Consider the following 15,432-nt stretch of genomic DNA (forward strand, 5'->3'; position numbering starts at 1 on the left):
TGAAGTTTGGGATGTCCAGGCTGGTGTCTCTCCGTGAGGGGGATTAGAGCCCTGCTCCAACTCGTGGAGATCCTGGGAAGCTGAGGGAGATCAAGAAGCAAATAAGCACCCAAAATTACTTAAACATCCACCTCTAAGGGAGGACAAAGAAAGGAAGGGACAGCACAAAGGAATGGGTTTCCCAACAGCTGAAACGCCGGATCTGGAGCGGTGGATCTGGGATGAAGGACGGGCTTGGCACGAGAGGCAGAGGAGGGAGCAGCCCCTGCGTGGATCCTGTTTAAATATTGGCTTCCCTGGTACCTTAGCACAGGTAAGAGGTCACAGGAGCTCTGGCAGCAGCCGAGGGGAGCGTCAATTGGAACCAGATGTCAGGAAGTGCGAGGCTCCGGGAACGTGTGGAAGGGCCTCCCGGCCATGGCGGCGCAGCCCGAACACTGGGGTCATTCACGGAGCAATTATTGGCATCCCGCGGTTCTGGGCCTCTTAAAAAACGGGAATCAACCCTCCAGGAGCCACGTGGGGCTGCCAGGAGCCTTCCTGGGAAGTGCTGGCGAGGAGAATTCCAGCGAGCTCTGGATGGGAGGTGGGATGAGCGGACCTGCTGTTGGCAGCGGGAAGGCTCCTGTTGAGTTCAGGGGGCTTTGCCTGGGGATGAGAGCGACAGCTTTGGGAAAAAAATCAAAAATAATGGAAAAGAAAGGCCAGGACCTCTTCCTCTCCCTCAGCTTTCCTGCTGGAACATCCCTTAGAGCTTCTGTGAGTTGTGTCTTCCACGTTTTCTCTTGGGGAGTGTTGTCTGTTGAGTCCTCGAGGCAACGAGGTCGTGGGTGCTCCAGGTCCTTAAAAGAAGGTTGGGCAGACTTTGTTAAGCATTTGCCATAAATCATCTGAGAGTTCTGGTTGCAGCAGGAATATCTGGGGGAGATTTCCTTGCCTGGCTTTGGTAGGAGGTCAGACAGGTTGGATCTAAGCAGTTCTTCGTGCTCCTCTAATCGTGGTCATCCACACTGTCTTTGCTCTTTGTTGCCACACGTTCCTCCAATTTACATCATGGTCCAGAAAACCTGTGAGGATGTTTTGGGGAAAGAAAGACCCTCCTGTTTCAAGAATGATGGGAAAAACCCCAATTCTGAGGCTGGAAACTATGGCTTTATTGTTATTTTTATTTTCAGTTTTCCCTTTCTTCTCCTCCGCTCTTCCTGCTCTGTAGGAAAATCTCAACAGTCACCTTCTGGAAGTGTCCAGGGCCAGGTGGGACAGGGCTTGGAGTAAGATAATCTAGTGGAAGGTGTCCCTGTCCATGGCAGGGGGTGAAATGAGGTGGTCTTCAAGGTCTCTTCCAACCCAAACCAATCTATGATTCTATTATCCTACACTAGACCAGTTTGGAAAGCTCAGGAGGGTCCAATATTTCTCTTCTTTCCTGGCTGTTTTATTTTACATCCCTCTGACAGAACTTGAGCTTTTCATCCCCTGGATTTGTATCAGGAGGAGAAAAGTTTGTAGCTCAACCTGTCCCATGGAAAAGCACTTTTGCTGGTGAATGTTTGGAGAACCACCAGCTCCAGCTGCTGAGCACCGACCAGGAGACAGGAGAAAGACATCCCAGCCCCTGCTTGATATTAAATTAAGTCTTTCTGTAGCTGTTTCAGGGTCCTCAAGGTGTCTGGGGGGAGATCAGTAAGATACAAGACACACCCATGAGGAGATGGTCTTCATTTGAGTCAGGATTTATCAGAGTGCTCATGGAAACCTGCTCTCTGAGGAACACCACATGGAGAGCTGGGTTGTTCCTCATGGCACCCCAGCTAATGGAGCAACCAGAGTTTGGATCTGAGGGTTACAAACATCCTCCTCCAAGGAGATGCTTCCTGGGGGAAAATATCCCTGAGGCTCGTGAGGGGGAAGGTGGTTTGATGCTGGTTGGTGCCTGCGAGGTGATGTTTAAACCCAGGTGTTTAAACTCTCTGTGTCCCTGCCTGCTTTACACCCCCCCCAGGTGTCACCCCTGGGCAGGTGATGCTTCTCCTCCTCAGGCTCCAGCTCTGGCTGAGGCAGAAATTTGGACTGGATGAGCCCCAGATGTGTTTCCCAACCTGAAGTGCTCCATCATTCTAATTAATAATGACTTTAACGAGCAGGCCAAGTGCCAGCTTGGCTTCCCTGGGCAGGCTGAGAAGAGAAGGGAACTGTGGCTGAGGGGCTGCTTCTCCTTTCAATCCCGACCATTTCCAGTCTCCACAGGAAACAGGAGAAGGGAACAGAGCAGCTGTCCTGGGCTCCAGAGCTGAGATTTCAATCCCTATCACTTCCAGGCTCCACAGGAAATGGGAAAAGGGAACAGAGCAGCTGTCCTGGGCTCCAGAGCTGATTCCTCACCCAGTGTCCCTTGATCCCTCCTGACAGAGCTGTGCCACCCCTGAGGTGTCACCCCTGGGCAGGTGATGCTTCCCCTCCTCAGGTTCCAGCTCTGGCTGAGGCAGAAATTTGGGCTGGATGAGCCCCAGATGTGCTTCCCAACCTGAGCTGCTCTGGGAGCCCATCAGTCTAATTAATAATGGCTTTAACGAGTAGGTGCCAGCTTGGCTTTGCTGGGCAGGCTGAGGAGAGAAGGGACCTCGTGCACATCCAGCAACCTGCTGGAATTCCTGCCATTTCCCAGCCTCTCCAGGGAACAGGAGAAGGGAACAGAGCAGCTGTCCTGGGCTCCAGAGCTGAGATTCCCTGTCCAGCGTCCCTTGATCCATCCTGGCAGAGCCCCTTCCCTCATCACCCAGCACTGGAAACCTCCCCCTCTGGAAAGGGGGTTCTGGCAGCACCGAGTTCAACGGGATGGCTCTGGAAGCTGGACTTTATTCCATGGCCATAAATTCATCCCACTTAGAGCTGAGCCCAGTTATCTGAGGGTGACTTTTCACACCCAGACAAAGCAAAAAGCCACTTCACTGCAAAGAAGGGACTGAGAAATGAGGATCTGTTGGGAAAATGGAAGCAAAGAGAAGCTTTAAAGCTCTGGAGCCATTCCTTTAGTTCAGTGGGATCTGGGATGGTTGGAGGGAGCAGAAGGATGCCCAGCTCAGGGAATACTTCCCACTGTTTGCTGTGTTAGGCTCTGAAAAGGAGCAGAATCACTCAGCTTTTCCAGAATGAGCTGTGTGAGGATATCGGGGCAGGGATCAGAGTGGGGGGATTTGGGGGATATCTGGAGCAGAGGGGGGGGACACCCTTTTAGTTCCCTCCACTCCTTCTAAACGGCCCCGAGTGAAAAAGTCCAAAGAGGTCATGGCTTTCCAACCGCTCACTTCACGGGATTGGAATGACTTCCTAACCCTTCCTGTCCGAACAAAAATAACCCGGAACGTTCCCCCTCCGCCCCGGCCCTGCCAGGCCTCATGACTTTAAAAGGATTTGTGACAAGCCACGAGCCTTGAGAAAATAAAGCGGGATGAATTCCCATCGGCAGAGACAGCTCCAAAGGTATGTGTCTCCTCCTCCCTTCTCCACGGAAAACCACAGGCTTGGCCAGGCCTGGAAGAGGAGCCTTTTCATTGGAGATTTCCCAAATGGCATCCCGAGGGAACGGTCCCTGTCCCTCCTAAATGAGGTCCGTAGGGATTGCGATTCCCTTCGTGTGCCAGGTTGGATGTTCTCAGCACACGGGATTGGGAAGGGGCCTAATCAGTGGGATAATCCCCCTCTGGGAATACCCAGCTCTTCCCAAGGGTCCCACTCGGTGCCTGGGGGAGGGATTTCAAAGCATGAGACGGTGCCTCAACTTTTTCCCTAAATGGCTCCTGGGGTTTGGAAGGATGTTTTGGGGGGGACTGGCATGGCTTTGGGGATTCCTGGAGGGTTGGCAGGATGGCTTCTGGAATGGCAGGATGGTTTCTGGAATTGCTGGAAGCTTGGGAAGCCGGCTTTTGGAATTCCTGGAGGTTTGGAAGGATGGGGTTTGGAATTCCTGGAGGTTTGGAAGAATTGTTTTGGAATTCCTGGAGGTTTTGAAGGATGGGGTTTGGAATTCCTGGAGGTTTGGAAGGATGGCTTTTGGAATTCCTGGAGGTTTGGAAGAATTGTTTTGGAATTCCTGGAGGTTTGGAAGAATTGTTTTGGGATTCCTGGAGGTTTGGAAGGATGGCTTTTGGAATTCATGGAGATTTGGAAAGCTGGCTTTTGGGATTCCTGGAGGTTTGAAAGGAGGGGGTTTGGAACTCATGGAGCTTTGAAAAGATGGGTTTTGGGATTCCTGGAGGTTTGGAAGGATGGTTTTGGGATTCCTGGAGATTTGGAAGGATGGCTTTTGGAATTCATGGAGATTTGAAAAGATGGGTTTTGGAATTCCTGGAGGTTTGTGAGGATGGCTTCTGGAATTTCTGGAGGTTTGGAGGCCTGACTTTTGGGATTCCTGGAGGTTTAAAAGGATGTCTTTTGGGATTCCTGGAAGTTTGGAAGGATGGCTTTTGGAATTCCTGGAGGCTTGAATGGATGGCTTTTGGAATTCCTGGAGGTTTGAATGGATGGCTTTTGGAAATCATGGAGATTTGGAAAGATGGGTTTTGGAATTCATGGAGATTTGGAAGGATGGGTTTTGGAATTCCTGGAGGTTTGTGAGGCTGGCTTTTGGAATTCTTTGAGGTTTGTTAGGATGGGTTTTGGAATTCCTGGAGGTTTGTTAGGATGGGTTTTGGAATTCCTGGAGGTTTGTTAGGATGGGTTTTGGAATTCCTGGAGGTTTGTGAGGATGGGTTTTGGAATTCCTGAAGGTTTGTGTGAAAAGGTTTTGGAATTCCTGGAGGTTTGGAGTGCTGGCTTTTGGAATACATGGAGGTTTGAAAGGATGTCTTTTGGAATTTCTGGAGGTTTGTGAGGATGGGTTTTGGAATTCTTGGAGGTTTGTGAGGATGGGTTTTGGAATTCTTGGAGGTTTGAAAGGCTGACTTTTCAAATTCATGGAGATTTGAAAGGATGACTTTTGGGATTCCTGGAGCTTTGAAAAGATAGGTTTTGGAATTCCTGGAGGTTTGGGAGGATGGGTTTTGGGATTCTTGGAGCTTTGAAAAGATAGGTTTTGGAATTCTTGGAGGTTTGGAGTGCTGGCTTTGGGAATTCAAGGAGGTTTGGCATGCTGGTTTTTGGAATTCCTGGTGGTTTGAAAAGCTGGCTTTGGGAATTCCTGGAGGACACACAGGGTGCAGAGCCTGCCCTGTTTGCTGCCTGGGGATGACCTGGACAAGTCTCCCCGTGGTCACAAACGGGAAACCCACCGTGGGTGAGAAGGTTGGTTTCAGTCTCCAGCAGCTTGGAGACACCAGGGAGCAAAGCAAACGTCTGTCCACGACCTTAAATCTGAGGTTTAACCTTGGTCTGGGTCTATTTTAGGTCAAATTTGGGTCAGTTCCTTGGTTTATGTGCCTTCCTTCCCCGTTCCGGTTCCACCGGCGCTTGGGGAGCAGAGCAGTGTCTCCAGCCCTTCCCGCCCACCGGAGCGGGAAAAGGAGCACTGGGGGCCCAGAACTGACTGGTTTCCCTCCCCCTGGTCCCCACGGGATGTGACATTCCAGGACTGGCACTGGAAGAGGCCGTGGGATGGCCGAGGTCAGCGTGGGTCAGTCCGTGACACTCCGGGGAATGATGTCACACGTTGTGGTCCGGGCTGGTGGGAAGGGCTTGGAAAGGTCGTTTTCCTTCTGTGCCCCAGGAATCATCCCGGGAATCATCAAGAGGAATCATCCTCTGGTTTGGTTTTGTTGAAAACGTTGGCAGGGAAGGGCAACAAAAACCCTCTTCTCATCGACGGGCTGGTGGTTTTGGGTTTGTCATCACGGAATCACAGACGGGTTTGGGTTGGAAGGGACCTCCAGGATCATCCGTTTCCAGCTCCCAGGGGGTGTCGATTGTTACGTGGTTTGTGATTGTTAAATTTGGGCTGGTTCTCTTTCATTCTCCTCTGGAACTCTGGAGATTTATTGGGACCTTGGTGACAAAATGAAAGCAGAAGTGGATTTCTTTGAGGAATTGAGTGTTTGGGGAAAGGCAGAGTTTCCAGCTCTTTCCTCTGTTAAAATTATCCCCAAATCCAAGTTATATCGATAAAATTCCAAGTCACACTGATCAAATTCTGGTGTTACCTCGTACTGATGAACAATATTTATTATATTTATTTATATTTATTATATTTATTTATATTTAATATATTTATTAATATATTAAATTCAGTATATGAAAATATTTAATATATTTATTCACATATTAAATTTAATATAATAAAATATTTAATGTATTTATTAATATATTAAATTCAATATATGAAAATATTTAATATATTTATTAACATGTTAAATTTAATACATTAAAATATTTAAAATATTTATTAATATATTAAATTCAATATATGAAAATATTTAATATATTTATTAACATGTTAAATTTAATACATTAAAATATTTAAAATATTTATTAATATATTAAATACAATATATGAAAATATTTAATATATTTATTGACACATTAAATTTAATATATGAAAATATTTAATGTATTTATTAACATATTAAATTTAATACATTAAATATTTAATATATTTATTAATATATTAAATTTAACGTGTTAAAAGATTTAATATATTTATTATTATTATATTTACCATAATTGCTCACAAAGGCACGTTTGACTCCCTTGTTCCTCATATTCCTTGGAAGCAAAAGGCTTTTTGCCACCAACCTGTGGACACCACACGGTGGGTGAAGGCACCTCCTCCTCTGCCTCCCCTCCCTGCTCAGGGTTGGAAAGCGCTGGGTTGTCTCAGCTTGGCAGGAAAAAGGAGAGGAGCCAAGTTCTCCTTCCCTGCTCCTCCTGAAACGTGGATCCCGTGTTCCAGCAAGGCTACGTGCTCCCAAACATTCCCATGGCTCGGCCTTCCCAACACTGTTTATTCTGCCGGGCTCTCGCTCGGGTCAGCCACGACGCTCCAAAGGCCGGTGGTTTGGATTTGGAGGTGGGTCCTGTGGTCTTCCTTATTGGAGAGCTCTGCTTCAAACCCAGCCTGGCCAAGGCAGGCCAGAACCTCTCATTATCCCACAGCTTGGCCCAAAGCTGGATGAACTCGGAGCCTCCCGGGACAAACGTCTCCCTGGGCAGTGGGGATGATGCAGAAGTGCCTGTGGGACAGAGGATGGAGAAGGGGGGGAACAGTTCCTTGCTTCTCCAGTGGTGGAATGGATTTTACTGGGGAGTTTCACTTGTGTAAGAATCATAAAATCATGGAATGGTTTGGGTTGGAAGGGACCTTCAAGCTCATCTAGTCCGTGGGCAGGGACACCTTCCACTAGCCCAGGTTGCTCCAACTTGCCTTGGACACTTCCAGAGATCCAGGGGCAGCCACAGCTTCTCTGACCAACCTGGGCCAGGGCCTCCCCACCCTCCCAGCCAGCAATTCCTTCTCAATATCCATCTAAATTTATTGATTACGCATCCAGTCCATCCAGCACATCATAAATGTGTCGAGGAGGAGTTTTACTGATCATCTTCCTGACCTCAGAAGACAGAGCACCTGGATCCCACTTGGAGCTTTGCCAGGATTTGAAATCAGCCCCTCAATGTCCAAACCAAAGCTATAACAACGAGTCCTTCCCTCACCTTTAATTTCTGGGATTTAACATGTCCAGCCTGGCCTTGGACTCTTCCAGGGATCCAGGGGCAGCCACAGCTTCTCTGAGCCAAGACCTCCCCACCCTCCCAGCCAGGAATTCCTTCCCAATATCCCTCTGGCAGTGGGAAGCCGATCCCCCTTTTTCTGGCACTCCTGTCATTTCCCCCTGTGGAAAGTCCATCTCCTTCCAGAGAAGATCCAGGAAACATCTGCCTGGGGACTGGGAACCAACCTGCCAAGGGACACTGAGGCTGCTGCTCCTCGACCTCCTGGTGAGCAATATTTTGGGTGAAAGGGGGAGATGACGCCCCAACAGCCCCTTGGGGTGAGGGAGATGTTCCTCACCAACAGCTGGAAGGGCAATGGGGTGAGTTGGAGCCAAAGATACTCCAAGGATGGGACAAAAACCCATGGATTGCCTCCTTTAATACATTTCCAGGAGTATCTCCCTCTCTCTTGCCTTTTCTCCAAGCAGACACAGGTTTTTTGTGCCCTGTGTCCCAAAGTGCTGGTGTCTGACCCTTCCAGGAGCTCCGGAGGGGTGTCCGATGCTCCCCTGGCTGGAGAAGGGAGACAGGGGAGGTTCCACCAGGATAATTGTTCCAAAGGACTTGGCTACACCCAGATAGCCCTAAAACTCCTGGTTTCCACCAGAAATCCCGGGAAGTCAAGGGCAGGAATGCTGGGGCTGATCCCAGCAGAGAACCGGCTCTTCCACAACGACCTGGAATTGGAAATGGAATTCGCCCTCCTTCGGATCTTAAGGATGCCAAATATCCAGCCTGGGATTCCTCCGGCCCTTCAAACTGCTCAGTGGGATAAATCCCACTTTTCATTTCTTAATCCTTTTTCATTACATGGAGTCTTTTTCTCTTGGATTTTCCCTAGATTTATTCACTTTTAAACATCTTTTCTTCAATATTTCGGGATCTGTCTTGTCCGTTCTTCCTGCAGACGTGGAAACTCTTTTCTCCTGTTCACCATCACCTTTGAGGGACATCAAGGTGACCTTTCCTATTTTAAGTGCCTTTATGAATATTTCTTTAAATATTCTTATTTTCATATTAAAAATTTATACAAAATTGATATAAAATTGATATAAAATTCATATTAAAATTATATAAATATATATAAAATGTATATTAAAATTTTATGTGAAAAGTGTATTAAAATTTTATGTGAAAAGTATATTAAAATTTTATGTGAAAAATATAAAATTATAAAAATAGTATAAAAATTATATAAAATTTAGATTAAAATGAATATTAAAATTCTATCATTATATTATTATTTTATGGTATTAATATATTACATCATATTAAAATGGATATTAAAATTTCATATGAAATTTATAAAATTATTAAAAATTAGATTCTTAGATTAAAATTAACATTAAGATTATATAAATTTATATGATGTATATTAAAATTTTATATGAAAAAAATTATAAAAAATTTATATATTTAGATAAAAATTAATATTAAAATTATATAAATTTATGTCAAATGGATATTAAAATTTTATGTGAAAACTAGAACATTTTAAAAATGTGTATAAAACTTCTATAAAATTTAGATTAAAATTAATATTAAAATTATACAAATTTTCATATAAAATTGATATTAAAATTTCATATGAAAATTATAAAATCATAAAAATCGTATTACAATTATATAAAATTTAGATTAAAATTCATATTAAAACTATATATATTTATATAAAATGGATATTAAAATTTTATATGAAATTATAAAATTGTTAAAAATTATATATATTTAGATTAAAATTAATATTATTATTATATAAATTTACATGATGTATGTTATGTTAAAATTTTATATGAAAATAATAAAATGATAAAAATCGTATAAAAATTTATATTAAAATTCATATTAAAATTATTTAAATTTTCATTTTAAATGGCTATTAAAATTTTATATGAAAATAATAACATTATAAAAATTGTATAAAAATTATATAAAATTTAGATTAAACTTCATATTAAAATTATATAAATTTATAGATAATAGATATTAAAATTCTATATGAAATTTATAAAATTATAAAAATTATATATATTTATAATAAAATTCATAATAAAATTATATAAATTTATGTGATGTACATTAAAATTCGATATGAAAATAATAAGATTATAAAAATAATATAAAAATTTATATAACATTTAGATTAAAATTTTTATTAGTTATATAATTTTATATAAAATGGATATTAAAATTTTATATGAAAATTATGAAATTATAAAAATTGTATAACATTTATCTAAATTTACATTAGAATTAATATTAAAAATTATATAAATTTATATAAAATGTATTAAACCTATGTAAAGTTTTCTAAACATTTATATAAAATACATAAAGCTTTATAAAAAATTTATAAAATATGCATAATTTTATATATATATATGTAGAAAAATTATTTTAATGTTCCTATTCAGCTATTTACTTCCTCTTTAAATATTCAAGTCCTCAAAAAAATCCCTCTCCTTCAGGTCCCAGGTCTCTGCTCTGTGGGCATAGTGGATATTCCTTGTCATCCCAATATTCCACTGCCTAAAATATCCATTAGAGCCCAAACCTGTGGGCAGCTGGATGGTCCTGCTGGAGCTGAGTTTGCCAACGGCTGTGTCCCAAACCTCTGGAATCAGCTCCGAGGGATGAAGTTCAACCAGGCCAAGGGCCGGGTCCTGCCCTTTGGCCACAACAACCCCCGGCAGCTCCAGGCTGGGCCAGAGGGGCTGGAGAGCAGCCAGGCAGGAAGGGAGCTGGGAGTGGGGATGGACAGGGAGCTGAACAGGAGCCAGAGTGTGCCCAGGGGGACAAGAGGGCCAATGGATCCTGGCCTGGCTCAGGAACAGGGGGGCCAACAGGGCCAGGGAAGTGATTCTGCCCCTGGACTCAGCGCTGGTGAGGCCACCCCTGGAGTGCTGTGTCCAGTTCTGGCCCCTCAGCTCAGGAAGGACATGGAGGGGCTGGAGCAGGGCCAGAGGAGAGCAACGAGGCTGGGGAAGGGACTGGAGCACAAGTGCTGTGAGGAGAGGCTGAGGGAGCTGGGGCTGTTCAGCCTGGAGAAGAGGAGGCTCAGGGGAGACCTCCTCACTCTCTGCAACTCCCTGACAGGAGGGGGGAGCCAGGGGGGGTTGGTCTCTTTTCCCAGGCAACTCTCAGCAAGACAAGAGGGCTGGGTCTGCAGCTGTGCCAGGGGAGGGTTAGGTTGGAGATTAGAAAGAATTTCTTTGCAGAGAGGGTGCTCAGCCATTGGAATGGGCTACCCAGGGAAGTGGGGGATTCTCCATCCCTGGAGGTGTTTAAGGACAGACTGGATGTGGCATCAGTGCCATGGACTGGGAACCACGGCGGGGTTGGATCAAGGGTTGGACTTGATGATCTCAGAGGTCCCTTCCAACCCAGCTGATTCTATGATTCTATGACTTTGTCAGAAAACAGGATCAGGCCCATTTCCCATGGATAGCACCCACTGATGCTGGTTGTACATGGAATTATTTCAAGCAGGAGTGGTATCACCTGGGCTAATTGTACCCAGAGCACAGTCTGGGCTGAACCAGGCTTTGCTCTGCAGGCAGCGGAGGGAGATGAGCCCTCCAGCAGCTGAATCACCTAATCTGGGTCAGACATCTGTCTTCCAGTGGGATGAGTCCTGCCTGGAAGTGCCTGCCTGTCTCCAGTGACTGCAGAAAAGGAGCGAGGATTCATTTGGAGCTCCCTGAGTGAAATCACTGCTCCTGCTAAAATATTGGCACGGCCTCCCCGCGTCCTTCTCCAAACGTTGGGAAAGGCGTCGTTCCCCTTCGGGACTCTCGTGACTCACAGTCTGGGGAACTGCAGGTAAGTCATGGGATGAATCCTGGAGACACAATCCAAGAGCCCCTCCCTGCCCCTTCTCTTTGTCCAGGAAGGTGGTTAAGCTCGGTTTGGTTAATGGGGCAGCAGCTGTTAGACAGCTCCTTGTTTGCCAACCAGCCACCAGGGCTTTGATCCTGGAGCTCTGAGCATCATCCCAGCTGGAAAGGACAGTCTGGTGTTTCCCCCAGGAAAGGGGGAAGAACTGGGGAGAAAGTTGCTCAAGGTGAGGATGGAAATGCTCCTGTGATGCCTGATCCTGCCCTGGGGGCTGGGCTGGGTGGTCAGAACCGGTTTAAGCTCTCCTGGGAGTTGGACCAACACAGGATCAAGGGCCTTTTTTTGTAGCTGAGCTGGGCCAGGAAACATTGCCCTGCTCCAGATGTGGTGTCTGGACTCTGGGATCTCATCCCAGGCATGTGGGAATCGGAGATTAATCTGGGCTTGGATAAATGAGGTGGGTCAGTAACAGCTCGTGCCAGGCACTGCCTTGGTGTCACAGCACCCTTGGGAAGCTCCAGATGGAATAAGGAGGGGACTCATTTGTCCTGTGCCCAATAAATCCCCAAAATGGAAGCAAAAAACCTGAGCCAAAGGTGGGTGGAAGAGAGAGGAAGGAGGTGAAGAGGGATTTCATCCCCCCAGAAGGGAAGCAAAGCTTGTCCAAGCACCTCTTAGTGAGAGCAGTGTCACCCAAAACTGCTTTTTATTCCTGGTTGTCCCTGGATTCCTCCATTTCCAACGTGCATCACTCCAAGGAGCCCAGAGCAGCACTGGAAATACAGGGAGGTTTTGAATTGCTGAACACCCACCCAGGCAAGGATTGAACAGCTCTTAATTACAAATAAACCAAATAAATGCATTTCACGACCTGCTAATTTGTAAGTGGAGACAGAGGAAAGCGACGACAAATCCAAGTGGGGTTTGCAGGGGATTGTTTACTTTGCTTTAATAATAAATATGACTAAAGAGAAATGCCAGTGCTCTGCCAGGGGGGGAAAAAAATGTGAGTGTCTGCCTGGGAGTGTAATTCTTCTCCTGTTAAGCACTTGAAATGAGTGAAGCTGAAAGGATTACAGAAATCTCCTGTTTCATCCTTTAAGCTCTTTGTTCCCTTCTGCATTTCATTGAGTGTGGGGAGGAGAGAGGAGAGGCTGGAACGTGGTTAATCATCAATTAGTGTCAATTGGAGGGGTTTTGTTGCCTTTAATAGACGGGTTCTTTTGTGGGAATGGGTTTCTCTTGGAAGGAGAACAGATCTCGTTGTTGATTTAGGGAAGTGGAAACACGTTTTTGGTTTGTATTGATTTGATTTTTGAACTCCTTTTCCCAGCCTGACACGTGGAGCTGAAGGGCTCGGCAGCAAAAAGGAGATGTGGTGGGACATTTGGGAAGAGAAATCCTAAAATCATGGAGTGGTTTGGGTTGAAGGGACCTTAAAGCCCATCCACTTCCACCCCTTGCCATGGGCAGGGACACCTTCCACTATCCCAAGTTGCTCCAACCTGGCCTTGGAGACTTCCAGGGATGGGGAATACATGGATTAGTGAAACTGGACAAAATTCCTGATGGATCTAAGTGGCAGGGAATGGTCTTATTGTAGAGTCACAGAGTGGGTTGGGTTGGGAGAGACCTTAAAGCCCATCCAGTTCCACCCTCTGCCATGGGCAGGGACACCTTCCACTAGCCCAGGTTGCTTCAACCTGGCCTTGGACTCTTCCAGGGATCCAGGGGCAGTCACAGCTTCTCTGCCCAACCTGTTCCAGCACCTCCCCACCCTCAGAGGGAGGAATTTCTCCCTAAAATCTAACCTAAATCTCTTCTCCTTCAGTTTAAAAGCCCCTAAAAGCCCACCTGTGTAAAAAGAACAGTATTTGGGCACAGCAGAATTCCCTTCACCCCACCCCAAGTCCTGCCCCACAACATGGAGCTGGGAAGTCCCCACATGTGCTTCTGCCCCATCTTCCTGCAGTGTCCAGTGGCTCTCAGATACTTGAGCATTCCAGATACTTGCATATTCCCTGGTGGGAACAGCAGAGCCATCCCAAGCACGGAGGAAATGTGGATTCGGAAGCACGTCCAGACTTAGTAACTGAAGTCTCCCCCTGTGATGGGCTGAGCAGAGATCTCTGATCTGAGCAGTCCCAAAAGGCTTCCGCTGGAGCCCGAGTGTCCGGCACGAGGAATTTTGAGGGAGCTGGAGGCCAACTGGAGAAAGTCCAGGGGAGAGCAGGAGGAATGATCAGAGGTCCAGCAAACATGACCTCCAAGGAAGGACTGAGAGAGTCGGGCTTGTTTAGTCTGGAGGAGGGATGACTGCAGAGGCGTTCGCTGGGACACTGCGAGTGTGCCAAAGGAGACTGTGGAAAGGAAGAGGAGAACCTGCTCCTCGAATCCAGGCAACGTGTTTTCACCTCAACCAGGAGCAAGGCATCCCCTGGACTCAGCACTGGTGAGGCCACCCCTGGAGTGCTGTGTCCAGTTCTGGGCCCTCAGCTCAGGAAGGACATGGAGGGGCTGGAGCAGGTCCAGAGGAGAGCAACGAGGCTGGGGAAGGGACTGGAGCACAAGTGCTGTGAGGAGAGGCTGAGGGAGCTGGGGGGGCTCAGCCTGGAGAAGAGGAGGCTCAGGGGAGACCTCCTCACTCTCTGCAACTCCCTGACAGGAGGGGGGAGCCAGCTGGGGGTTGGGCTCTTTTCCCAGGCAACCATCAGCAAGACAAGAGGGCTGGGTCTTGAGCTGTGCCAGGGGAGGTTTAGGTTGGAGATTAGAAAGAATTTCTTTGCAGAGAGGGTGCTCAGCCATTGGAATGGGCTGCCCAGGGAAGGGGTGGATTCTCCATCCCTGGAGGTGTTTAAGGACAGACTGGATGTGGCATCAGTGCCATGGGCTGGGAACCACAGCGGGGTTGGATCAAGGGTTGGACTTGATGATCTCGGAGGTCCCTTCCAACCCAGCTGATTCTATGATTCTGTGATTCTGTGATTCTATGATTCTATGATTCTATGATTCTATGATTCTATGATTTGTGTTGGGCAGGAGGAGAAGGCTAATTATGATGAGCAAACGTAGAACTGATCCTCTGAGGGATAAGAACAGATTAGATCTGACAAAACCTCTTCTTGTCCTGTCTTTCTGTGGATATTTAGAGTTGTTCGGGTTCTGATCCCTGATGTTGCTGCTCTGACACCCTCAGAGATGTGGAGATGGGATGTAAGCTCTGGTTTGAAAACCCAAAAGGGATGTTCAAGAGAAGGAACTCTACACTGGCACTTTGTGTCCTGTGCAGGACAAGAACAACAAACATCTCTGGGGTCACCGGCGAGCCCACGTTGGCTGGAAGGTCCATCCTCTGTGTCTGGAAAGGAGAACAAAATATGAGATGAGAAAATCCACCCCCTGGTGAGACCCCTCCATGCCTGTCCCCATCATTCTTCTCAGTTTTGGGTAGAAATATTGCAGGGAGCTGGAGTTTGGGGATGTTTCTGGATAAAAGGCCTAAAATACTCCTTTACCCAGCATTTGTTAGGCCTCACCTAGAGAATGTGTTGAGTTTTCCCAGGACAGGAATGACATTCCTAAACTGGTGTGAGAGCAGTGGAGGCCACCAAGGGGGTTGGAGAACTCATCATACAGGACAAGGAGTGCATAATGGGGTTTTTCCATCCTTGGAGGTTTTCAGGATCAGGCTGGAAAAACCCCGAACAACCTGCTCTGATCTCTGAGCTGACTCTGCTTCGAGCAAGAGGATGAACTAGAAACCTCTGGAGATCCCTGCCAACCCAGATTATTCCATGATTCCACGATTATCTGTCAAACCCCAGAGTTATTATTGGGGCCAAGATGTTCTTTAAGCATCTGCTGCCAAGAGACACCAAAATGATCCCGTTCCGTGGC

At 46.3% G+C, this 15,432-nt stretch overlaps 1 long non-coding RNA gene across 1 annotated transcript; it reads left to right on the forward strand.

The window, feature by feature from the left end:
* Positions 1-4,472: 4,472 nt before the first annotated feature.
* Positions 4,473-5,027, forward strand: LOC127475994 (uncharacterized). The gene is made up of 3 exons (XR_007906450.1): positions 4,473-4,510; positions 4,575-4,734; positions 4,991-5,027. It is a non-coding gene; the product is annotated as an uncharacterized LOC127475994 (long non-coding RNA).
* Positions 5,028-15,432: the final 10,405 nt, after the last annotated feature.

This window comes from Manacus candei, unplaced genomic scaffold, assembly GCF_025592945.1.
Source record: "Manacus candei isolate 608988 ecotype Guabito, Panama unplaced genomic scaffold, ASM2559294v1 h1tg000048l, whole genome shotgun sequence".
Classification (NCBI taxonomy): Eukaryota; Metazoa; Chordata; class Aves; order Passeriformes; family Pipridae; genus Manacus; species Manacus candei.